This window comes from Pseudopodoces humilis, chromosome 13 (assembly GCF_049639895.1).
Source record: "Pseudopodoces humilis isolate 2021_Gansu_Grassland_sample_001 chromosome 13, ASM4963989v1, whole genome shotgun sequence".
In the NCBI taxonomy this organism is placed as follows: domain Eukaryota; kingdom Metazoa; phylum Chordata; class Aves; order Passeriformes; family Paridae; genus Pseudopodoces; species Pseudopodoces humilis.
The window spans coordinates 16167311-16193186 of record NC_142212.1 but is presented as its reverse complement, the minus strand read 5'-3'; the positions used below and the strand labels follow the sequence as shown (position 1 = coordinate 16193186).

Genomic DNA, 25876 nt, shown 5'->3' with positions numbered 1-25876 from the left:
TGTAAATGAGCAACTACACGACTTTCATCTTGTATTGATAGAAATCAGAGCCCAGCTCTGTGTTTGTGGAGTTGTTCTGGGTTTTGTCACTTCTATAATCTATTCCATGTAATTGCATATTTAAAGAAAATGTAGTTCATTTATTGATTGCCACAATATTGTTTCAGGCAGGTAAGATAAGAGGCCAGAGCTGCTTTCTCTTGTCTCCACATAGTCTTAGGGAGTGGAAGGAGCAATGCACGTGAGTGAAGCAAGGCCCCATCTGTGCTGAGGAAAGAGATTCATTACAGCTGACTTGTCCTGTCAGAATTACTGCCCCAGACTGTTTCTCAGAAAAGGATGTCACTAAGATATCTATTAGAGTATTTCAGCCACAAACTTGAGAAATTAATATTGAGCAGTGGGGCTCCTCTGTGGCTCAGGCTCTGCCCCTGGGTGCAGCTCCCCACTTCCAGTCACTCCCTCTGCAAAATCGAGTGACGTGTCTGTCTGTGTCTTCTCTTCTCAAAATTAATTCCTCATTAGAAAAAATGGGGGGAAATTGATATTTTGCTCTCTAACTCACTGTAGGTTGAAATGTAATGTCTGTCTTGCACATTTCCCTCTCCACCTCTGGCAAACACTACTCCACTACTCCACATTATGAGCTGGTTTGTTTGTCTTAATGATCTCCTGTTTAACAAGTGAGTGTGCATCTTTTTTGGTGGGGAAGCTGAATCATCTCAAAAAGAGCTTTATTTCTGATTGAGGAATCCATGGCTGATAATGCTGGGGAAATCTTGAGACATTAGCTGCTGTCTTACACTGGCTGAAATTGGCTCCTCACAATACAGCCTTTTGTTTCTTCCTGAATGGAAGATGCAGCAAAGCTCAGTAATAGTTGGAGCTACACTAAACAGTCCCCATCTGCTGGAGTCATAACCTTCATTTTGAGACCCCTAGCTCTGGAAAACTTCACCTGGGGTTCTGGTTTCCCTTTCTCACTGTTCAAAGTTGTGCCCTGTGCTGGACTCTGGGCTCCTGGATCCTAGCAGGGTTTGGTTTGACTCAACTGCTCATTAGAGACAACTCTATGTTTAAACCTTTAAAAATTCTAATGAGAAGACTCTGATTTCTCAGGAAGCTGATATACAATTCACTGCTGGTTTTGCTAAAATTCCTGAGTTTTTCTTTGCTGTGTTGTTTCCAACATTTTTTTTCCTGGCATTGCCTTAATTATGTACCGAAAGTGGGTAGCAATTTGTGTGTCTGCAAAGCTTGTGAACACAGTGCTCTTTGTCAGATGGAAACTCTTGTTTTCACTTTTTCTGTTTTTTCCATGGTGCCTGACAATGCATCACTTACAGTTCCTTCCTTTAAGCTGGAGTCAGTGCAATGAGTCTAAGTTTGATAATTGCTTATTGCATCCAGACTGCACAAGGCAAAATCACTTAAATCCTCTGTTGATCTCCAGAGTCACTGAACAAGACTAAACTGTCTCATTTTTCCTTGCTTTATCACATGGCACTGGAATTCCCTATAAATGTTACAGTCTGCTTTGCAGTCCTGGAAACCAGGAGCTGTGCTGGGACTCCTTGGCCTGTAAAAATGACATTGCAGAGCTGCAGCAGGACTTTCTGACCCAGCTTGTGTTGCGTGGAAACCTCAGAGTCTCATGATGCTAAATCATGAGACTAATACATAGTTTACAGCTAAATCCATGGTTTGCTGGACAAACCTACCCACTGCTTTGCTTGGCAGAGGTTTTTGTGGATAACCAGGCAAGCCTGAAGCCGTGGGAAGAGGTGAAGCCAGGGAGACTGGTGGGAGATGGATTTGTAGGGAAGATAAAATGGTGGGTGCAGAGACTTGAGTTAATTAATTGCAAAGCCACAGAGAAAAGGAATATAGAACCAATGCAGAATTGTCTTGTGACCAGAAATATTTCCCTAAATCAGGTGAGTGAGAATTTACTCACTCTAGTGAAGCTGTTTTCAATGAGCAGAGATGAGGATGGGACCTGAGTGCACGTTGCCTTTGTCTCTCCAGCTGAGGCATCACACATGAAAGTCCCAATCGCTGCTTCCTGTGTTCAGCAAACCAGTAGAGATATAAAATTGGGGCATAATGATGAATGAAACTGTGGGATGTGTCTTGATTATCCCAGGTTTCTAATGTATAATTGAATTATTTTCTTAAGTGTATTTCAAGCCCTTTGATTTCTAGCCTCTGTTTTTAATTACTCAGCCCCCTCTTGCCCTTGTGCATTATTATGCTGCTCATTAGCATTCAGTGAGACTACAGAAGTTTGACTTCTGAATAAAGTAGCGTACAAAAGAGAAGGGATGCTTTTTATCTTACCACTTAATAATTTAAATGGAACCCTTTTCTTTAATCAATGTTTAATAGTACAATAGTTGTTTGTTTAAACAGTGCTTTGCCTAATTTTGCAAACAAAAAAGAGAGGCAGGATAAACATGTTTAGAAATAATAAGCTTTGTAACCATTTTAATCTTCAGAAGACTTAAAATATCTCCAGCACTTCTAATGTCGGTTCATCTCAACAAGGCAGGAACGTGGGCCCTGAACATCTCTGTATCATTTATGCAGTGCTAAGAAGCACCAGCCTATTTTTTATTTGAGGGAAGCAGAAAACCTTGCTAATTGCAAAACTGAAAGCTACTCAGCAGCGTTAATATTGTTGGCATGGCCGCCAGCTGTGATGATTAGGATGTGTGACAGAGGGAGAGATAATTTGATCACAGGCCTGGGGACCAGAAGCTCCTGTGTCCTGCTCCTTCCCAGTGCACCTGCAAAGGCAAGGAAAATACAGGGGGAGATTTAGTCCAGCCCCACAGTGCCCAAGATTTCTGGGAGGGCCCTGCAGGGCACAGTGGGTGCCAGAACTGTGAGTGTAACTCCAGGGTGAGGGAGGGGATGGGAGCTCAAGCCTGGGCATTGACTTGCAGGAGGAAATAGCTTTCTGGGGCTAGAAATTTATTACTAATAGGGCAGTTAATTAATAATCAGGTGTGGAGGCTCTGCATGTGTGGTGCTGGTGTCACCAGCGAAATGTGGCTTTGGATGGGATCAAACACTGTGGGACAAAAAGGGGGAAGCTGAGCTGTGGCAAGTTCAGGGGGACCCTCAGAACAGAACATAAAAGAGATGGACTAAAGCCTCTGTCCCTCTGCTTGGCTTCCTCCTATGCAAAACAGGAATTGATCAGGGATGTGTTGAGGATTTAGAGATATCTGGAGACCGCTTTGGAGACATTAAAACTAGTGAGCATAATATCTGCATTTCAAAGTACTCTTTGGAAATCTTAATTCGTTTTGACAGCAACCCAGTGCTAGAGATGGGGCTGTCTCTGCTGTCTGGATGGGAAAACTGAAGCCAAGAGATGGGAAGAAATTATGAGCACAGGACAGCACCAGGCCAGGGAAAGCTGTGAACTCCTGTCTGCTGTGGCTCAGCAGCCCAGTAAAAGCACCCACAGCTGGTAAACTGCTCCATCCACACATATCAGGAGGTTGTTGATCCTACATAATCCCTGTCTGATATCCTGACCAGCCTACTTTCAACAAACTGTATCCCAGACAGCGAGATGAGACCTTTCCTCCTGCTAATTTGTGTCTCCTGTCCTGTAAATCTTTCCATTTCCCATCGGCACATCCAGTTCCCTCCCTTTTACCCACATCTACTTCTCACATTTCTTTATGCAACCTTGCAGCTCCTTCCTGCTTCTGCCTTCTCTCTCTCCCCTTTCCTAGGCTCACTAGAGGTCTGGAGGGGTGTTAAGTGTCGGGAACAGTCGGCAAGAAGGTGACAGCTCCCCAGGTAAGGAATGAGATGGAGAGATGTGGTCTCATGCTGTGGGCTTGTTCCCTCCTATTTTGACTATATTGCAACTCCTGCTGATTAAAAGAGCATAGCTGTGTTGTGCTAGCACGGGATGAGGGAGAGCCAAGGCTGGGGATTTGGACCCTTTCTTTCAGGCTAAGTGAATTTATCCAAGATGTGAGAGTCTGCTTCTGGATTATTAATTTACTATGAATGGTGGTGTGGAAGCTGCTGAGATTTTTACTGTTTTTCACACGTGCACCAGAGAACTTGCACAAAAACGAGAAAGGCAATTTGCAATTCCACAACAGTAGCCAAAGAGTGTTCTCCTGTGATAAAAGTAGCCTGCTCTGTTCCACAAGGCATTTTTACAGTGGTTCTTCCAATTTAAGGAATATTTGTCCAGGAGGATGACGATTTGAATCACAACAGGATTTAGGTAATAGAGCTGAGATCAACCTACTGTTGCACTGAGCCCTGTGGTTACCTACGGTGAGACACTGCCCTCTCTCACAGAAATGAGACTCGATTCTACACATATTTAAATGCCTGACAGCCGCCGGAGCATTTATTTGGACGTCACTGTTTAGGTGAGCAGCAGAGCTACGGGAGAATCTGAGGGTGTGAAGTGGGGGGATAAAAGGTTCTGCAGAGAGTCAGTGGCAGAGCAGGAAGGAGACTCCGATTCCCAGTGGCTGCTGGAAAGGCAAAGTGACCCCGACTTTGTAGCCAGGGAAACACTGGGTTTCATTTTGAACATTTAATCCAAATTTGCGCAGATGATGGTTTATTGATGACCCTCAGGACTGTGGACGTGCGGTAAGAGGCGTGGGGAGGTTACGGCCCGAGCCCCCGCTCCCTTCTCAAGTTGCAGCTGTTTCCGAAAGATGCTGCGAACTCCGGGCCGGCTGCGAGCCAGCAAACATCTCCCGTGTCTTCCCTGGGCTGAGCAGCGGCCACTCGCATTCTGAAATAAGGTCAGGACTCCGTCAGGCGATGAAAAGCCCGGGCTGAGCGGAGGCTCTGTCTCCGGAAGGCAGCGCGATCTTCCCCGGCAGCAGCATCCCGGCGCGGAGGAGGGAGGGAGGAGAGAGCAGCTCGCCCGAACCCTGGGGTCAGGGACCGGGGGGAGCGAAGGGAGGATGCTCCGTTGGGGTGGGAGAGACGCCGGAGCCGTAAGACCTTGCTTCCTCCCCAGCCTCTGAGGAGGAGGAGGAGGAGGAGGAGTGGGAGGGGAGTTCCAAAGCCACTTTGGGCGCTGCGCCGCTACGTGCGGGAGTCTGTGCGGAGCATCCTCCTCGCAGCCTGAACGCCGGGTGCTCTCCCCGCTCCCCCGTGGGTGATTCCCCGTTCCCCGGGGTGGTTCCCCCGTCCCCGCACGCTGCTCCTGCCTCCGCAGCCGCTCCCCGGGAGACACCGCGGCCAGGTGAGCGGGGCCGGGCAGCGGAGCTGGGGCTGGGCTGGGCAGAGCCGGGGCTCCCCTCCGGCTGCCCGGGCTGGAGCTGAGGGACCTCTCCGGCAGCTGCCGGGCCGGGCTGGAGCCGGGGATCCCCCCGATTGCCGGGGCCCGGGCGGGGGGGTGTGATGCGCGCCGGGGGGAGGCAGCTGGGAGAGAAGCATCGCTTCAGCTGCGATGTAACTTGTGTTTCGGAGCGCAGTCACGGCGAGTGTGGTGGCTAACAGCGATTTATCTGCTCCCCAAGAGGCCACGGGGACAGCGGGGTGCCCTCCGTGCCGGCCGTGCCCGCGCTGCTGGCGCTCCCCAGAACGGGCTCAGCGAGCCCCTGGGGCTGGGCAGGCTCCGGGAGAGCGGCTGTGTGTCCGTCCGGAGCGCTCCGGGCACTGCTCCCGGGGTTAAATCTGTCTCTGCACTGGGGCGTGTGCGCGAAATTCATTTACTGCCCCCGTTACTCCAGTGATGAGGGTGCCGCTAGCAAAGGGTCAGGCTGGCTCTTCAAATGTCACTCTTTTTTTTTCTTCTTTTTCTTTTAAAAAGTGTTTATAACTTCAGCTACCGATTTAATAGCTCCTGAAATACTTTCATTTCCCAGAGCAGTTGGTTTCCCACCACTGGCACTTTCACCTTTTTGAGTGGGAGGATTTACTTTCTTTAAAAGAGAGCTCTAACAATACCCACTCCTTTCGGCGAGGCACGTGTCATCTCCCGACCCCAACAACTTCACTTTGACAAAAGAAAAGCTGGAAATAATTACTTAAGAGATGCGACTTTGTCTGCTTCAACAAGTTGCTTTGTTCTCCTCCCGAGTAATTTCCTCCAAGGCGCGTGGTCATTGTGGTTAGCAGAGGATGGGGAGATTGGGGTGATGTTAAACCTGCAGTCACCGGGGATTAATGCACGGCCATGACATCACCGACAGCCAATGGAGGCATGGGTTTGGACACGTCCTGACCCAAACTCTCTTCCAAACTGGCGATCCTGCCGTGCTCCAGGGGAATAAGGGCAGGTGGTGCCATGGGGGTGCTTTCCCAGAGCGGTGTCACCGTGCTCCTCAGCCTCGTGCCCTCCTCTGAGACAGCCAGCAATTCATCAAACGTGTGTGGTTAGTCTGGCTGGTTAAAGTTTCACTTCTGGGGAGGGGATTGTTGAAAATGGGTAATATCAGTGCCCGGGCACGGAGAGAGCTGGTGTGGCTGAGCCGGCTGCTGGTGGAGCGTAACCAGCCAAAGAGTTCCCAGCCCTTGTGGCAGGAGAACTGCCTGAGCAGTGTGTTTGAGCACACAGTGCTTTCACCTGAAGTAAATTGCTTTCCTTTGCCTGGTTGCTCGGAGAAGAGCTGCTCCCCTGGAGGTGGGCACAGACTCTGTGCCAGGGGAGTCAGGAGGCACCCAGGGGAAAGAGCTTTGCCCTGCCGTGCCAGTGACTCCTGCTCTGCTCTCACCCTTGCCTTGGTGCCTCCGTGCTGCCAAGGCCCTTGGCCTCAGTTCCTGTCACTTTGCCCTAGGGTTACTCAAAAACTCGGGGTAGCTTTTGGAGAATCACAGCAGATGTTGCCTGGCATGGTCTGGCTCCTGAAATGTTCATTTCAGAGTTCAGCCTGCCTCTTCTGTCTAATGTTCCCTTAACCTTCATCATTTGCTGCAGACTCATCCAATTCCCCGGCAGGTCAGGCAGGGGCTTCCCCACAGGCTGTGCGTGACCCTTTTTATCACTATCACAAATATTTTCACTCAAATCACTTACATTTCTGTTTGCTAGGGTTCTCAATGATAAAACATAAGTTTTTGGGTCCAGACTTCACCCCTGAAGTCTTCCAGTATTTTTGGTTGTGATTTGTATGTAGGTACACACACACAGAGTCCCTTATCAGTGCCATTGCATCGATAGCCCTTTGCATTGAGGGACCCACACAGAATATTAGCAATATGAGTGACATGCTTCAGAGCTCTGTGTAAGATCCTTGTGCCTTCATTGCCAATAAGACGTGACAGGATACATCTAATGAATTACCTTTAAATTAGAAAGCAGTAAACAAGCCATTATTGGATTAGAGGAATATTAAAATTAGAAGAACGTAACCATCTTTTGATATCCTGTGGCACATTTTTACCAGCTAGGAAATGACACGGGGAGCTGCAGAGAGAGAGAGAGAGGGTCTCTAGAGAACTGTAATGATTTTCATCTGTGTGAAATAGATTTTTTTTTAAAATGCTATTACTTAGTGTCTTACGTTTAGATGATGCTGTAGCAGATTTCTTCTTTTCTTTTTCCCTTCTAGTTTTATATTGATGTTTGATATATTTGTCTGAGTGAGTTCAGTGCTTGTGGAAGGTACAGGCTTGACATATTCTGATAGCTAAAATCTACCAATTATTGAAGAAAAACACAGGCAAAAGGAAACAAGAGTCTTGGTGATAAATTTTAGTCCAATACTGAAGAGCTTTCTGCCTTTCCAGGGTGCAGAGATTGTCTGCATTCATGCCACTTTTTCCTCAGCTGTTTAGAAGGCTGCTCCAGCTCTGGTGATTGTGGAATGTTATTTAAATTATATAAAAAACAAAATTCACCTTGACTTCCCCGAGTTCTATATAAATTGTTAAGAGTCCAGCAGTTCTCCTGGTCACACAGCTCAGGTGCAGGTGTTGCCTCTGGATTGGATCTGAATTGGCAACTGGTTGGTGGTACTTGGGAGCAGCCCCTGATCTCCCCACACCAATCTTTTATTAATTGGAGGCCAGCACCTGCTGTCCTCTCTCAGGCAAATCTTCCCAATTAAGGGCTGGGCTGAGGGTGAAAAGGGCAGAATTTGGCCAGTCCTCTTCCAGTGTTAGGAAAAATTTGTACATGGAGAAGTAAATAGTAGATTAGTTGATGGAAAGCAATTAATTTTCAGTCTTCTGTAAAATAAATTTTTGAAATTATTATAATTCCACCTCTCTTGGTTGACCATTGAAAAAACAAGGTCTTAGTCTAGAACTGAACTTGAATTTGTGAGTGCAAAAAATTGTTTTCTTTGGACTACCAATATTTTGTAACTCTGTAAGACCAATCTTTTATTCTTTTAAACTCACTATCAAAATGAATATGGAGCAACAAGATACCTTTGAGTCCCAAGCCTCATTCCAGCCGCTGGAGGAAAATCTTGAGCATAATGTTTTGTCCTGGATTTTGGAAGCACACTCAGAATAAAGATCTCCTCTATACAAATACTTTTCTTCCGAGGTATTGGATTTTCCTTGTCTCTCTCTCTCAGAGTTTATGGCCCTGGGACTCCTTTTCTCAAGGTCTAGTAGAACTCCTTCAGCATCTCTTTTTCCCCTTTGAAAATGTGATAACCATCAGGCAGGCGGCTGCTTTGAAGCCGGTGCCAGCCCTGCAGATCAGGAGATCACAGCTCACTCTCACCTGGGGTCAGGCAGCTCGAGCAGAGCTGCTTTGCAGTGCCAGAGCATCCTGAGCACTGCAAGGACGGGGATTTCTATCGGGCTGGGGCACCCAAGCCTCTTTGCTATTCTGAAGAGGCTTGTAAGGAGGAACAAAGGACTGCGGATTTCACCCATTTTGCTCCGTTTTATATTTTCCAGCAGTTATTTTGGAAAGGCTGTGAGCTGAAAGGCTGATTTTCTCAGGCTTGGTGCAGCTATGCCAGAGTAAAGCTCAAATGAGGGAAAGTAGCACCGGCTATCTCTGTGACTCCAAAGGTGACCTGTTGTTTCTATTCCCCTTTCTGTTGTGTTTCAATTTCAGTTACACTTTACAGGGAATATCTGTGAATAAAAACTCTTGTGGGGTCAGGCCTTTCTCCTAGAAGGATATTTCCCTCTGCACAGCACCAGTACAAGTTTTTCCTCTCCTTCCACAGCAGCTGTGCTACGTGTGCTGTGAGGTATAACAGGGATAAATACATTAAGGGGCAGCAATCCCACCCTTGGTGTTACGGGATGGTAAAAGATGGTTAAAGAACTTACACCCCAACCCTCAGTGCAGAGCTCTTGCCCCTCTTTTGTTGTCCAGCCTCTTGCCAAGAATGACTCAGTCATGGGCTGCATCCCTTTGAGCTGAAGAACACAGAATCAGAATGAACTTTCTAGTTCTGGAACCAACAAACCTTTTCCTTATAGAGGAGAGAGCAGAACTCGGTGCTTTAGCTCTTAAAGCATTTGCAGGGTTTTTTTTCTGAGCCTGCAAGAGGCTAACTGCTAAAGCAGAATCATTTGAGTAATGCCTAGACATGGATAAACCAATTAAGAGGAGTTCTTTTAGTTTTTTAAAACAAATTGCAAATTTCAGGTTCGTATTTGCATAATTCAGGTTATTAATTCATGTGTTTGCATTTCCTAAACTGTGTGCCAAATTCCCATTTGGCACAAGTTTCTGAGTGTTGATCTCAGTGTAAAGGGGAAAAGGTGGAAATTGAGTTGTAGGAAGCACCAAGTGATTTTTCTTTTCAAGAAAATTAAATGAACTGCTTTTTTTTCCTTTTCTGTGTCAATTCATTGTCACCTTAAGTATTCAGTGAGAACCCAGAAATTCTTAATTGATAAGGTACCCAACCTCTCCTTTGTGCATCTCTGGGATTTATATATATTGTAAGTTAATAAAGCTTCCAGCATCCATTCTGTGCATGTGTAATTGAGGAGTGACTGCACCTCCACATCCTTTGCTGTGTTATGTGGATTCCAGGGGTGAGCACGATGGTATTTTATGCTGTCGAACACAAGCAGCAACATCCCTGCATGAGTGAATCTGTTTGAAGGACCAGGTTGTGGCTGCTTTAGTCTGGAGAGCAGTTACCCTCGGATTTTCTCGCTGCTTCCATTATTCACTGAGAGTTATGTGTGTTCATGATAGTCTGATCAGCAAACACAAGTGTGTTGCAGATGCAGATATATTGGGAAGTACAGCGGTTTACATTAATGGGAAGGATTTATCTTGTTGCAGTGTTGAATTTATGATGCCAAGCTGTGATATTTCCCTGTTTCAAAAATGTTATATTGCAGCAAGCTGATATCAGGGTGATAAAATAAATGTTTCTTTTTTAATTCAAGCCACTGTAAGATGCTAATAATGTTGGAGACAGGAAGAGAAATGCCATGTTTCAGAATTTAATGTAATGCATCCATATTACAATTTCCTGGCAAAATTAACTTAGCTTGGACTCCTAAATGAAACTTCTTGGTATGTTTAAACTATTAAACAGGTGTGGTTAAGTTCATTAATGGAACTGTGGTTCTATGACACAAATAAAGGGATGAATGTTACCTGCTTAAATTAGTCTTTGGGACTCTGCTCCCTATGATTCACAAGAGCTTGTAGTGACAGAAAAAGGGGGAATGGCTTTAAACTGAATGAGAACAGGTTTAGTTTGAATATTGAGAAGAAATTCTTCACAGTCAGGGTGGGGAGGCCCTGGCACAGGTTGCCCAGAGAAGCTGTGCCTGTTCCATCCCTGGAAGTGTTCAAGACCAGGCTGGATGGGGCTTGGAGCAACCTGGTGGATGATGTTCCTGCCCATGCTGGGGTGGGGTTTGGAACTCTAAACTCCCTTTCAGACCATACCATTCCATGATTCTGGGATAATTCTGAAAAGGAAGCTCTGGTTGCAGGTGGTGGTCTCTTCTCTGGACGTTTGGGAAGCCCCTGTGCCTTGCTGGTTTCCTTCCAATTTCCTGGCAAATGCTCAGCAGGCAGGGTTCCTAGGGAGGAAGGAGGGCTCATCTCTTCCTCTTTGCTGTTATCTCCTCCTCTGGCCAGTGCCAGGCTGTGGCAATGCCAGGGCTGTTTTATCCTATTATTTTATTATTAACTATACCCACTTGCTTTATTCCTAGAAAAAGTAAGAGAGTGTCAAGGAAACCTTCACAGTCTTAATGACAGAAGGTGTTGTGGCTGCCCTGCTCTGGGACACTGCTTCCTCCCTGAGGAAAGCTGGGATGTGAGTGGAGCTGGCCCAGGGTGGATGCAGGCAGGTGTAAAACCTGATCCTGGCTGGCTGGAGGGCTCGTGTTGGCTGTGTCACTGCCTGTTTAGTGGCTCTGAAGCACCATGGTTAGAAGTCAAGTGCTATGAAAATTTCCCCAAACACAGATCTACAGCAGTGAGTGGATCTGCACATAAAACAGGCCATTGAGTCTCAAAAAGGAGTAGTTACTTTGTGGAACACAGAGAGATTGTCATGAGTGTGTATTCCTGTTGTACAATTCAGTCAAACTGCCTCTGAACCTCTGAGCTCAATCTCCATCGTTTGGAAGCACATCACAGGGTAATTGAAATTGGGTTATTTAACTGCAAAGTGCTACTGGAGTAAGAGTTTAACTGTGGAAATACCTGCCAGTTATGTGCTGTATGGGCTTAACTGGGGCTGAAGGAGGAAAAAGCAAAATAATTATTTTAGTACTGAGCTATCCCTGTATTTTTTGTGTGCTGATAAAATGATGAATTCTGCTTTTGTTTAATACTAGATCAGTTTCTGTTCAGGGGCCACTGAAAGAACAAAACTTTGTTAGAACAAATACCTTTTAAAAACCTGTGCTAATTGTCTTACTTTGAGAGAGTAGCAAGTAAAATTTTCTGCACCAAATTTTCATGGAAAGATGGATGTGAGGTGATGTGGGACAACTTCTGACAAAATGAGTGTAACCTTCCACCTGAGAAATGACACTTGGTTAAATGTTAGAAATTAATTGGTATATTGAGCTTATCCACACACTTAAGAGCATTTCCCTCCAGAACATTTCCTCCTTGCAATGTTTCTAATGTGTTTTTGTGACATATATTTCAGTTTAACAATAGAAGAATAGTCACAAAAGCTGTAAACATTGATAATGATTACTGTTTATAACTCTGAAAAAGGGGAAGCCACTTAAAATACAATTAGTGCAGCCACTTTAAATACAATTACTCACCCTCCAGTGTGTATCATTCACCTATGAAATGCTCCAGAGAGGTTTCTTCACTGGTTGCACCTATTGAGATAGGTGGGGCTTTTGGGAGGATGAACAGGGAGCTGCTTCTTCCCAGTGTCTTTGCAGACACTCTAGGAATGAAAAGGAAAACAGATAATTCAAGCAAAACTCCTGGTTTTTGCATGTGTTAAACATCCTTTCTCTTCTACATGTTCTTCAGCAATGGATAAACTATCACTGCTAAATCTTGCTTGGAAATGTAGAAGAGACAGCTCTTCGCGATTAGCATATTTGGAATATACAGAATTGTATTATGGCTAAAGATCTGATCTACCTTCCCTGTTTTCCTCATGTAAGAGGAAAAATAAAGCCTGAATAAAGCCAAATTAGTCTTATTTTAAATGTTGGGGTTTTTTTTACCTACAGAAGAAACATCTTCTGTTACAGTTAATGAGCACCGTTGTCTTTTGTTTAAAGTCTTTGTTACAGAGGCTTAGAGCAAAAGGGCTTTAATAATAAAAAGGCCTTCTTCTCTGGAATGTCTGTCTAATAATAGCCTGTATGATTTAAGAATAATGCTGTAAAATAATTGGCTTTCAAACGAATAATTTTGTATAACTAATTGGAGGGCAAGTGGAAAATCTGCATCCTCCAAATAAATGTATTGTGTCTCTTTAAATACCCAAACAATTTTCCCTCTTATTTTTCCACCCTCAAGACAAAAATAATATCAAATCTCATTCAGGTTGTACTTAAATATGACCAAACTGATAATTACATTATTACAGAGAAGGGCAGGATAGCTGGAGGATATGTACAAGGTGCATTAGTACTGCAAATAGAAGCTGATTTACTTATTGATAGTGGAGACACGTTTTAGTCACTTTATAGAATTAACAATTGATCAGCTTGTTAGGTTCTAGTTCTTCATAAGCAGAGCATGTTTATTCATTATTGTCATTACATGGCACAGGCAGCCGAGGTCACGATTAGCAAGGCAAAAATCTAAAAATATTTAAACTTCATTAAATATAACTTTCTCAATGGGCAGTTTCTGAGCAATGCACCAATTCTCACTTCTCTGACATAAATATAACTTATACCTGCCTGGCTAATTTGCATTTCATTAACATATTTCAGAACCAGCAGATCTATTTGTTTTGCCAAATACCAGCGATTCAGGCTTGTAAAATTGTAATAAGATGGGCAACATAAAAGCATTGCTTTCAAATTTCCTTGGTCACTGTAAATATCCCCCAATCTGCAGCACTGGAGCTGAGAAACGAAACACACTGCTGGAGGAGAATGGGAAGATGTTATTCCAATAAATATATCCATGATTGTTTGTTATTAAGGGTAAGTTATGTTTTGTAAATCAGCATTGACTTAGGCTTGAGCAAACCCGATAACAAAAATTCCCAGAGAGGCTTCTCCTGCTATATGTGACTAATATATTAAAGAAGATAAATAGTCATTTTTAAAACTTATTACACAGTAGGACTGAACACAAGAGGAAACCATTTCACAAATCTGAAACTTAAGGTCACCTTGAGAAGAAAAGGACACTCTAGATGAGTAGAAAAAGTCTCTTTCCTCCAGAAACTGAGATTCAAAGTTTACTCTTTCCACGGTGTCTTTTATAAAGCTTTAGAATCCCAAGTGTAAAACCAGAGTCTGTTTTGATGTGCAAATATTTCAAAACAGTGTAGTGGATAGGCACTTAGACACTAGCATCTAACCAGTGCTACAGATGAGCTTCCAGTCTCAGTAATAAATAAAATGCAGAATAATAATTAATGAGTAATAAAATCCAGAATATAAAGCTTTTTTGCTAGTGTTTTTTTTTTTTAATAATATAATCCAGAATTAAGGCTGGACTTTCTTTAAAGTTTAATTGTTTAAAAAGCATTTAATTAGACTGTTTTAATAATTTTCTACCTTTTCCTTTTTTATTTATAAACATTCAAAAAAAAGGTCATGATGTCTATTTTAGTCATACTGAACACTATTAAGCTTTTGGTTCATAATTCAGACTTTTAGGGGTATGAAAATGTGCTCAATAGCATTTTCTTAGAGCTTGCTAATAAAGTTAATGAATTTTTTTTCTATTAGTCAGTCCTAGCATAGATAATACTGCTCCCTTGTTTGAGCTGTAGCAAATCAGGACAGCATTGATTTTCTTTAAGAGATGAATAATGAAAGACCTACATTCTTAAATATGTAGATAAAGATAAGTAACTTAATTAAAAAATTATCAGTGGAAGGTAGTAAGATGAATTAGCTGTTTTAATTTGTTGTATATGTCAATAAGCTGTACCATAACCCGGAGTTTTACATAAAATCCATTTATGATATCTTTTTCTTCAATTTTCAGTGTAATTTCATAGTGTCTTCAGCTGCTAATCCTTTTGGAAATCTCTCATGTCTTGGGAATGTTAAATTCTTGGAGCTACCTTCAGCTGGGTAGGTGTTGACTCTGCAGATGTTTAATGTCCAGAGTGCTGCAGCCTGATGGAAACAGCTCTGCCCTGATCAATAATGATGTTTACAGGCTCTTTCCTCGGCGGTGAAGTCAGGTTACGGAGCCTGATTGTTTTTCCAGTGACTGGCAAATTCTGCTGTTTGATCACATGTGCTATGAATATCCCAGCTGGCGAAATTCCAGGCTAAATTGCTTGCTATTTTTTGACTAGCTTTACAAATTATACATGATGAAAAAAGGGAACATCTCGGGGCCTCCGCCTTTCATCCGACAGAGGAGGCATCACCAGGGTACACAGGGTAGAGGAGGAGCTGGGAGGAGGAGCTGCTCTATTAAGCAGTGGTAGCTGATGTTATTAAAGGAGGAGACAAACAGCCTGGTGCTGGAAGGGCTCCTCTGTGTCTCACACTCAGGGTTTGTTCTTTTTTTCAGTCTCATATTAATGGAGCAGGCACCCACACACGTCCCACGGGTGGATTGTCCGCTGGGAATAATGATGTGTATGGCATTGCACTTGGAATATGACTTTCACAGTCCTCATGCTTCCATTCTAAGGGACTCACGAGTGCTGCTGGTTTTCAAGCTTGAATCTCAAGTCTCAGTGCAGCTACAAATGCATCATTTGACAAGCACGGCTGAGCTGCTGCCTCAGGCCCTTGGGTCACTGACTTTCTGTGGCAAACACATTGTCCAGTGGCTGGGGTTCAGTTATTCCTGTCTTTTTTAGACATCTCTGTTTGGTTTCTAGGGCAGGACAGGGATGCTTCACAAAGATCTGCAGATTTTTGCCTTCTCCTAACTCAGGGCTGTCCTGTGTGAAGTGACTCAGCTGGGTCACGCTGAGAAAAGAGGGGCAGATTGAAGGTGGGCCATGCCTATGAGAGGAAGGGGTTGGGGAGGCTTTCTAAGACCTCTGGGTAAAGCATTGCTTGGCAGACAAGACATAATTTGAGCAGGATGTCTCCATAGAGCTCCCACAGGATGGTTTGACAGTAAAGTGTGATTTGGGCAGCAAATTTTACTTTTTCTGCTCCACCCAGCAAGGCCCAACTGCAAAGTGCTGGGTGCTCTGGTGCTTCAGGCTTTACTTTGTGTTAGCTTGTTTTATTAATTCTATCTTACCTCAGCTCTTGGTTAAACATAGTATTTGTGTCTCTAAGATGAGTAACAAACAGTGTGCCACACTGGGGGTGTTGCTCCCATAGGAGTAATGGATGGAAGTCAGTGTTTCTTGTCCAGAATGAGACTTTCAGAATCAAAGATGTAAATAAGAGCCAAGGAAAATTAATTGTCTGTATTTTTATGATGCAGTGCTTGGCAGATCCTTTTTAGAGAGTTGTTTTAAAAAAATCCTGTTCCTACTGCAAGATCACTGAAATTTACCCACTCAGAGAATGTTCCCAGTCCTCTGTGCCAGGGGAGCCACCTCTGGATTTTCCCTTTTGCTCGTGGTTTTTCTCAACACTGTTCAACACACAGACAGGACCTGGCTGTGGTTCTGTGCTTTGGGACTTTCACCTCAGGAAATGAGTGGCCAGGGGTCTCTGCTAGGTGAGATCTCCAGGGGATCCCAGATAACCTCCAGGTATCTCCAGACTGTTGGAATGGAGCTTAATCTGGGCTTGAGCTCTGGATTCAGAGAGCTCTGCTGACTTCTCCTGAGTGGAGAGGAGGAAACTTCAGGAAGCAATACTTTCCACTTAGGGTGACCGTCACAGGAACATTCCATTATTAAATTAGAAATTTTTCATATTCTTGAAGACTAAATACTGAGACCTTCAGGTTAAAAAGGCAATAGATTATTTATGCTATGCTGCTGTTCTCAAGTGATAAATTGGATGGTGCTGTTGCAAGCAGTGAAATAATTAAGAATTCTGGTACAATTGAGAAGTCAAATTAGAAAGGATAAAATCATGGTTTAAGAAACCAACTGTCTTTGGCTGGAGAGTGAAAATAATTTAAAATGATAAACCATATCCTCCACTGGCCATTTATTCTGGTTTATGCAGCAATATCAGTGTTCCAAGTGGGTTCTTCTGTCTTTCTGACACACAGCTGCTGCAAGACACTTTATACTCACAAGTACTCCTCAAAATCGTAATAAACAAATACCCAAGCAGCTATTCTATTTGCCCAAAGCCATCAGCCTAGAAAAAGAAAAAGGACCAGGAAGGTAAAATAAGGGTTGTTGCATTCTCTGGAAAATGTCCTTTGGATTTGCCTCATCAAACAATTTCTGTGAGCAGAGAAGTGAATTTTTCCCATTGTCTGTCAGCTTTAAGGGAGGATAGAGGTGGACAGGAATCTATGGTTTAAAAATGAGACATTAGACTAAATTGGCAGTACATAACGGGTGGGGTTTCCCTAGTGCAAGGCACAGCTCTAAATTAAAAATGTATGTCTTCATTTTTGGATGTGGTGGTACCCTCTGGTGAGTGAAGGTTTTGGCTGCCTGCAGCCTCTCTTGCTAATCTCAGCCTAAACATTTGTCTTTTGCAAGGAGGGGTTTCAGTTGGTGAGGGGAAAATATGAATCCAGCAAGCAATTTTTCCCATATTTTCTTTAAATTAGTGTTGCCATTCCTCATCTAATTAGTGACTGGTATTAAAGCAGAAAACTTGAATTCCTGCTCTGGTCCTGAGATGTAGCACATTTTTAATGAAAGCAGTTTTTAATGTAAACCAGTCCTGTGACTGTCTTTGCTGTCTTGCCAGGCCATGGGAATTCTGTGTGCAATAACCCTGGAATTTGAGCCAATGGTGCAACCATTCCATGGGCCCCTTTAGGAAAACATCTCACAGTGCAGGAAACTCAGGTGGGAACAGTTAAACTGAGAGAGTTCCACTTTTGTGTTCCAGCCCATCAATCTTTAAAGAGACACCAGTAGGTCAAATGGTACAACACTGATCGATGGACAAGAAGAATCCCTTTTTAAAGTCATCACAATTCATCTCCAATGGGCAATAGAGAAAATAAAATAAAAAGATACAGTCACTGTGGGCCTGGTGGGGGAGAACTTAATCAGCTGAGCACTCACACACTCTTTAGAGAGCTGTCCCTTAGAGTCCATAAGGGATTTGCAGTCCATTACTTTTTTTGGAGGGCAGGTTCCTGCAATGTGACAGTGACAAAATCTGTCCGTCCCTCAGTCTCTTACCAAAGGCTCCTTGATGTGAAACCACCTCAGGAACAGCCAGGACATTGCCTGGTCATCACCTGAAAGGCAAATACCTGCTGGGCAGGACAGCAGCAGCTGTGTCAGGACCCTGCAAAGTGCTCATGGTTGATTTTATTTGAGTTACATTCGAGTTACAAGCAGTAACTCTGTGTGGCAGTAGTAAATGAGGCACATTGAGGGGATATTTTCATGGTATTTTTGGTAGGGAAAGCTTATGGAAAGTTGTACATGAGCTAAAATGACAATTCAGCTGCCCATCTGAAGTCACAAAAGGTGATATCTGAGATGTTTCATACCTGTTGCTAATTCAAATATAATTGAAATTCAGAGGTTGCTCTCTTTATTGTAGTTAAGTTTGAGTACTGTTTCCCCCAGGACAGAAATTCACAGACTATTTACTCAAGAATGGAAAAAATGTGTGCTGTGGGAATCTGAAAGCCAGGGTTCTGTGAACAGTCAGAAATCAGAGAAATGGAGGATTCATGCAATCCATTTCCTTAAACAGGAAATTCAGCAAATTGTTCAGCAGCAATATCTGAGTGTCTGCCCAAGGTGACTGAATTACTGCTTTTTATTCAGGTGCCAATATCCATAACCTTGTACAAACTCAGGAAGCACAATCCCACTTCTGGCAAACAATATTTCATTGATAAAAGAGAGAACTTAATATGCCACCATGTTAACTTTTTTTTCCTGTGAATCTTTGAATCTTGAGGTGTTGTTTTTTGGGGTTTTTTTCCCCATAAAATCTCAGTTTCCTGGATGAAAATAATTGGAGAAGGTTTTTCTTTTCTGTTCTCTAATTATTTTTAAGAGAGTTAATAGCTCTCTAGCAGTGATGAGAAGCTGATTAAAAGCTGATTGTTGTCTACCCTGAAAATAAACAATCAACGATTTGTTACTTTCAACAGATCTCACATCTTTAAGGCAATAATAATTGCCTTCAAGAGAGGCAGGGGAAGTGGGGGAAATCTCATACTTCATTTCCAACCCTGAGCATTTCAAAGCATAATCAAAATTATACCACTTGCTCTTCCCATCATACACATGGTTACAAGATCAAGGAGAGGCTTTTGCATGAATGAAGAACAGGAGAAGGAAACTCCATCATAGGCAGATTGGGAACTGAAAGCCTGAAGTTCAGGTTTCTCTGAGCTTTGTGAGAATGAAAATGATAATTATTAAAATAAAGAGAGACAAAAAAAAAAATAAAAAAGGAAGTTTCTAGCCCTAGCCAAGAAGAGAAGGTGGTGTTACTCATTCAAAGCCTGGCTGGGGTCATACATCAGCCAGGTCACTGGCTGAGCCTCCTGCATGGAAACGTGTTCCCTCAGCTGGAAGGAGGCCACTCTGACCATTCAGGTACTTGAGAAGGAAAGACAATATTAACACCTTTCTTACTGTTTCTGAGGAGCAGTTATCAGCTTTTTGTGGCTGCTGCTCTCCTGTCCTGGCAGCCACAGGAAGGTGTCTGGGACCTTTAGAGGTTTGCTCCTTTTCCACTGCAACTGTACCCAGAGCTCTGTGTGGCTTCCTTGAGCCTGTGAAGGGATGAAAACAGCATCCAGCAGGTGACTGACCTGCCACAGGAGATCTTTACCTTCATCAATAGGTACCTCAGGGACATCTCTTCCCCTGCCTCCCAGCCCTTTTTTTGGGGATTCACACATGGGCTGCTGCCAGGCAGGAGAACTTCCCAGAGGAGGCAGGGAGAGGGGCTGTGAAAGCAAGAAACACAGAGGGCTGAGATTGACAGGGAAGGAGGCACGGAGAATTGGGCAGGAAGAGGAAAGGATGGAGGAAATTCCTTCTGGAAGTGAGCAGCAAAATTTATGAGACTTCTGAAATTTCCTTTCATAAGGGAATGCAGTTCCTGGTGGGTCTGGAAATGAAAATAGCTGAGAGTGCTGCTTTATGTACTTGTATTGGGATTTGGAATTTTTCTGGTTACCTGGAGAAAGGCAGGACCTGCTGGAGGGATGTGGAATCCGTGCACAAAAAGACAGTGGATGGGCAGGGGTCCCATCCAGGATGAGTTACCAAACCATAGAAAAGCAAATACAACCCTGAGATTGGTTCTAAATATGCTTTTGCTCAGTATATGAGAATCCAGACTGAACAAGACTGGGTTCTCCTTTAAATGAAGTTTTTATTGAGTATTTTATTTTATTTATTTTATTTTATTTTATTTTATTTTATTTTATTTTGTTTTGTTTTGTTTTATTTTATTTTATTTATTTTCTCCATGGACTCCAATTGCCTTATTTTTGTCAATCTGTGATGTGACACCTTTTACTTTTGAGTAACAATTCCTGAACTGCTGGGTCAGGAATCCTGTTCTGTAATTCTCCTGCTCAGTAGAGCAATGTTTTCCCAGAGTAACTTGAGGAAGTTACTGATAAGCCAACAATGTTTTCTAAGATTGAGTAAGAAACTGATCCCATAGCATCAAAGTCAAGTGACAAAACCAGACCAAGAATCTGTGTTATGGCTGCTTGGTCTGTGCTTCCCTCATCCTGTGCAAGTCTTATCCTGCATTATTGAGATTCTGTATGTTAGGGGCAGAATTTTAAACCACCCCAAGATGACTCTGTTGTTTTTGTTATCAAAATGGGAATACTAAAATGTTCCCTTTCAATTTCCTAGTAGTTATCCTGTCCTGCCCCAAGCCTGCCAGAGAGCAGGGGCAGCACAGCACAAGGTACTTTGCTACTGGCTTATGTAGTTGATAACACAGGTGCTAAAAAATGTGTGTTCAGCCTGTAATTACACTTCTGGAAATTTAGTGCTGTATTTGTGAAATGCTTTTCCTTAGAATCTTTAAATAATTAGCTAATGAGTCCCAAGTGGAACAATTATCCCATATACCCAGACAGTCGGGATTCTTCATCAGCCAACGTGCATCCAGTACTCATAAAACATGCTTGTGTTCTAAAAGCAAAGCTGGCTGTTCTGTGCTTTCCTCTTGGAGTGTTTGAGGAACTGAAACAAAAGCAGGGACCAGGTTATGTTGGTGACAGAGAAATGGATGGATCCTGTTGCTGTAAGGGCTTAACACAGCTTAGGGATGCTGTAACTGTGAGGTGTTCTTTGCAATAACAAGATAATAAAATATTCTAATGCAGTAGGACCAGAAAGAACCAAATTTGGTTGCATGAGGACCCTAAGAACCTCCAGAAAGATATCTAAATACAACACACCCTGACTCCACCTACATGGAAATCCCAATGTGCAGCAGGCAGTTTCAGTCTCTTTCTGCCAGGATTTTCCTCCAGTAACCTCTGACTTGATTCAGGGTATTGAGGATGACACTGAACAATGACTGATTACCTCACATTTATAACCCAGGGTTTTTTTGCTCCAGGGCATAAAGGATATGTCATCCTGTTACATACCCTGAGCAAACATGTAATCCAGCCCTGTGGGTGGAGAGGGGAGCCTTGAGCCTCCCACAGGTGTGAATCCAATTTAAAGAAATCTCCATGAAACAGGCTCCATGAGATTTTGAGCAGTTTGCTCCACTAGTTTCCCCCACTTAGATACAGAAAGTTTCTCTTCACACAACGATTAATCTTTGTGGGACACTGAATTTATTTTTATGTTGTTTGTAGTGGCTACTGAGAACCACTTTAAATCCTGCCCTTCTTGAAAGCAAGCCTCTTCAAGGAGACAGCTGGCATGTCTCCAACAAACTCTTTTTTCTTGACTAAACAGTTACTTCCACCTTTCCTTACCACTTGCATTTGCTGACTCTCTTAATTTTCATGTTATTTCCCTTGGATTCTCTCTTGCTCTTAGTTTGAACAGCCACCCTTAGGCATCACCTGCTTCCTGCATGTGAGCCCTGAGCTGGCCAACACACCCAGAATAGGGCTGGGGCCTCCCAGTGCATTATCTGGAGGTACAAATGGACAAGAGTTTTCCTCCTCCATCCCTTCCATCCATTCCTCCCTCCTCTGAGCAACCTCTGCAAAATAACCACCAGCTCAACTGGGTCCCTGGTGAGAGAGGAAAGCAAGGTGAATGACCTGCTCTGTAGCAGGTCAGTTATCTCTGCCTTTCATGGGAGAAATTAAATTCCTGCATCAGTTCAGGGTCTAGAAAACAGTGTTTTATGGCTCAAGATAACCTGTTCAACAACTTTAATGCTTTGCTACCTGGCAGGCAAAGTTTACAGTAGGGGAAAATGTGTTTTTGCTGTGTCTGAAACATTCTGCTGAGGAGATTTCCTTCAAAGACATTTCTCTCCACCTTTTTTTGGTGTGCTGCCTGCTTTAGATGAGAACAGCTCTGCTTCTGGGAGGGCAGCTGGGAGTGGAGCAGGGCACAGTCTCTGCTCTGTGTCCTCTTTGAACAGGGCTGGAGGAATTCCTGCTCTCCCTTGAACAAAGTGCCTGGAGCCTGCACATCTCTTAAGGAGGGCTTACACAGGGGAGTGGAGAAGATTTTGGGCTGCAGTGAGGGACTGAAAGAACCTGGATAATCACAAGGAGAAATTCTTTCTGATACAGGTAATTGAAAGAGTTGAAATTCTGTGCTGTAATGAGATCTCCTGTGCTGGCTGTCCACATTGGTAAGTCTGTCCAACCTTTAAAATGAAATCTTGGTAGTGATACCTCCCTTTTCTGGAGTTTGGCAGAATGGTCCTTTGTGGGGTGGTGGTGAATAATAAATAATGTTGTAAGGAGAAAAGGGTCTATTCTGCCTCCACTTGACAGAAAGAATAGCTGCACTTTGCTCTCTGAGCAGTCCTCTTGGTCTTGGTGGACTTTATCCTGGAGGAAAGATGAGAACTCACTTTGTGCTGAGAGAGCAGAGGAAGCAACAGCTTTGATTTTAAACTTCTCCTCACTCTGTGTGGACTTTGGGTTTTCTGGCAGCCAGTCCTCTGTTCCTTGCCCTCAGTTCCTTGCTTGAATTTTTTTCCTGATCCTGTGCACTGCTCTTTCTGCTTCTGTGTGACCTGAGCTCTGCTGGCTCAAATTTGGGGCCCTCAGACTCTCACTTAAATGAGTCCATTTGAAAAGGCTTTTCATCAGATGATCCACCCAGATCACCATTGTGACTCTGACACTATTAACTAATGAAGTCTGGGCTGGAAGATTAGGGTGATTTAGGCATGTTTTACAGGATATCCTCCCATGGCATCATCTTTATATGCCCTCAACAGATAAAAGGTTTGTTCTCATGTTTAAAGGGGGGTGTGTGTGTGTGAGGACAGATTTACCCTGGAGAACTCCAAATGCTGCTGAAGACAGACTTGGTTCTCTCCAGGACCATGGCACAGAGGATGTCTGTCTGTGTGGGGATGATCTGGCTGCTGGTGTGGTCAATACCTCCTGTGATGTGGATATACACAGTTCATCTCTCCCTCCTCAGGAGGATGTGGGGTTTATTTCCTCCAGCTCTCATTGGCATTGCTTTCTTCTCCTCCCCACCACCCCCAGTTCCTGTTAAGTGAGATTTTGAAATATTTCTGTGGAAAGGCCTGACTAGGGGTGGCAGACTGAGCTGCTGCCAGCAGAGACTGATGTCGTAAATGGAACGTGATGTCATAAAAAAAAGTTCAAAAATTGCCCATGAGGTGTGTAGGGAGTCTGCTGAGGTCTGAGAGGGCTGGGCACTGCTGCAGTGACCCTGTGGTTTTTGGATACCTGCCTGGATGATTTTTGCATGGTCCAAAGAGCCTTCTCACTTCACTTTGCCATGGGGAGCTTGATGTGACCAGACCTCCAGCCCTCAGAGATTCCTGTAGGGAAGCAGGAGAGCTGATGCCAACTCTGGGAGAAAAGGGAAGAGGGAATGGGCCCAACAAAAGTTTTATTTTCTTGCACTGTGAGCTTAGTCTTGTGCTACCTTCCAGTACCTGAAGAGAACCAATGGGAAAGATGGAGAGGGACTTTTTACAAGTGATAGGACAGGGGGGAATGGATTCAAACTAATAGAGAGTAGGTTTAGATTGGATATTAGGAAAAAATCCTATACTGTGAGGGTAACAAGATCCTGGCACAGAGAAGCTGTGCCTGTCCCATCCCTGGAAGTGTCCAGAACCAGGCTGGTTGGGACTTGGAGCACCCTGGGATAGTGGAAAGTGTCCCTGCCATGGCAGGGGGAGGAACTGGATGTGCTTTAAGGTGCCATCCAACCCGAACTGTTCTGTGATTCTGTGACTGTGATTGTACTACATGGGAAACTTTATGTCCTCTCTCAGTTTGCACAGTGCCTTCCTACCTGGTGTAACCCATACTTGGCGTAAGGCCTTTAAAGGCCTGACACATCCCCCTGGGATGTGCCAGCTGGGAAAACAAGCAGAATGTATCAGGAGGTACAAGCTGGAAGGTGCAGTGCTTAAGGGGAGGTTAATTAACTGTTGGAATAACTCGGCCGAGGTGGATTTACTGACACTCAAAGCCTCCAGAACAAGCTGCAGTTACGTGAGCTGATGCAGAGATTTCTGGGGGAGGGTTAAGGGAGCGGGTGCAGAAAGTGGGGCGCGTTATTTCCCGGTGTCCGCCCGCTGCCGGGGCACCTGCAGCACTTGGCGGTCTCTGGCAGCTGAAGGTGAAGTCTCTGCCGTGCCCGCACCAACCCTGCGAGCGGTTAATGTGATTAACCACAGCGCTAATTGTCCCGGACACAGCCCCGGCACCGAGCAGCGCTGCTGCAGCGGGGGAAGGATTCCCTCGGAGCCGGGAGAGGGGCTGGAGACACCGCCGGGAGGGAGAGGATGGACGGGACTGCCGAGAGATGCGGGGAGGGGGGAACGGGGAGCGGGGTACGGGGAACGGGGAATGGGGAACGGGGAATGGGGAACTGGGAATGGGGAATGGGGAATGGGGAACTGGGAATGGGGAATGGGGAATGGGGAATGGGGAACGGGGAATGGGGAACGGGGAATGGGGAACTGGGAATGGGGAATGGGGAACTGGGAATGGGGAATGGGGAATGGGGAACTGGGAATGGGGAACGGGGAATGGGGAACTGGGAATGGGGAATGGGGAACTGGGAATGGGGAACGGGGAATGGGGAAACGGGGAATGGGGAACGGGAACTGGGGAACGGGGAATGGGGAACGGGGATGGGAACGGGGAACGGGGAACGGGGAATGGGGAATGGAGAATGGGGAATGGGGAACTGGGAATGGGGAACGGGGAAAGGGGAATGGGGAACGGGGAACGGGGAATGGAGAATGGAGAATGGGGAACGGGGAACGGGGAGCAGGGAATGGGGAATGGGGAACGGGGAACTGGGAACGGGGAATGGAGAATGGGGAATGGAGAATGGGGAATGGGGAACGGGGAACGGGGAGCGGGGAATGGGGAACGGGGAACGGAGAATGGGGAATGGGGAATGGGGAACGGGGAACGGGGAGCGGGGAATGGGGAACGGGGAACGGAGAATGGGGAATGGGGAATGGGGAACGGGGAACGGGGAACGGGGAATGGGGAACGGGGAATGGAGAATGGGGAACGGGGAACGGGGAGTGGGAGTGGGGAACGGGGAACGGGGAACGGGGAGCGGGGAACGGGAGTGGGGAACGGGGAACGGGGAATGGGAAAAGGGGATTAGGGAAAGGGGAATGGGGAATGGGGAAAGGGTAATGATCCTCATGGAGAGGGGCTTTGGCCGCCAGGGGGCAGCACCGCCCCGAGGGAACCTCTGCACAGGAACATCAGTGACCTGTGTGGTGACAGGGACATCAACCGTGATAGGGACATCAGTGATCTGTGTCGTGATAGGGACATCAATCGTGACAGGGACATCAGTGATCTGTGTCGTGACAGGGACATCAACCGTGATAGGGACATCAATCAGGACAGGGACATCAGTGACCTGTGTCGTGACAGGATCGTCACTCACCTGTGTAGTGACAGGGACATAAGTCACCTCTATCCTGACAGGGACATCAGTTGTGACAGGGACATAAGTGACCTGTATCCCGACAGGGACGTCACTCAGGGACATCACCCCGGGCCATGGGGCAACATCAGCGCACAGTCAGGGATGGTTTGGGCTGGAAGGGACCCTAA

General features: G+C 44.9%; 1 protein-coding gene across 4 annotated transcripts in view; it reads left to right on the top strand.

Moving 5' to 3' along the window:
• Window positions 1-3568: 3568 nt before the first annotated feature.
• The window catches only part of TAFA4 (TAFA chemokine like family member 4), a 68543-nt gene continuing 46235 nt past the window's right edge, over window positions 3569-25876 (top strand). For 3 of the 4 annotated variants that reach the window (XM_014251501.2, XM_088061826.1, XM_088061823.1), the window contains exon 1: window positions 3569-3819. The gene's annotated coding sequence lies outside the window, so the exon portion shown is untranslated. Of the gene's footprint in view, window positions 3820-22354; window positions 22420-25876 lie in introns of those variants that run through there. The other variant, XM_088061825.1, reaches the window with a different exon arrangement.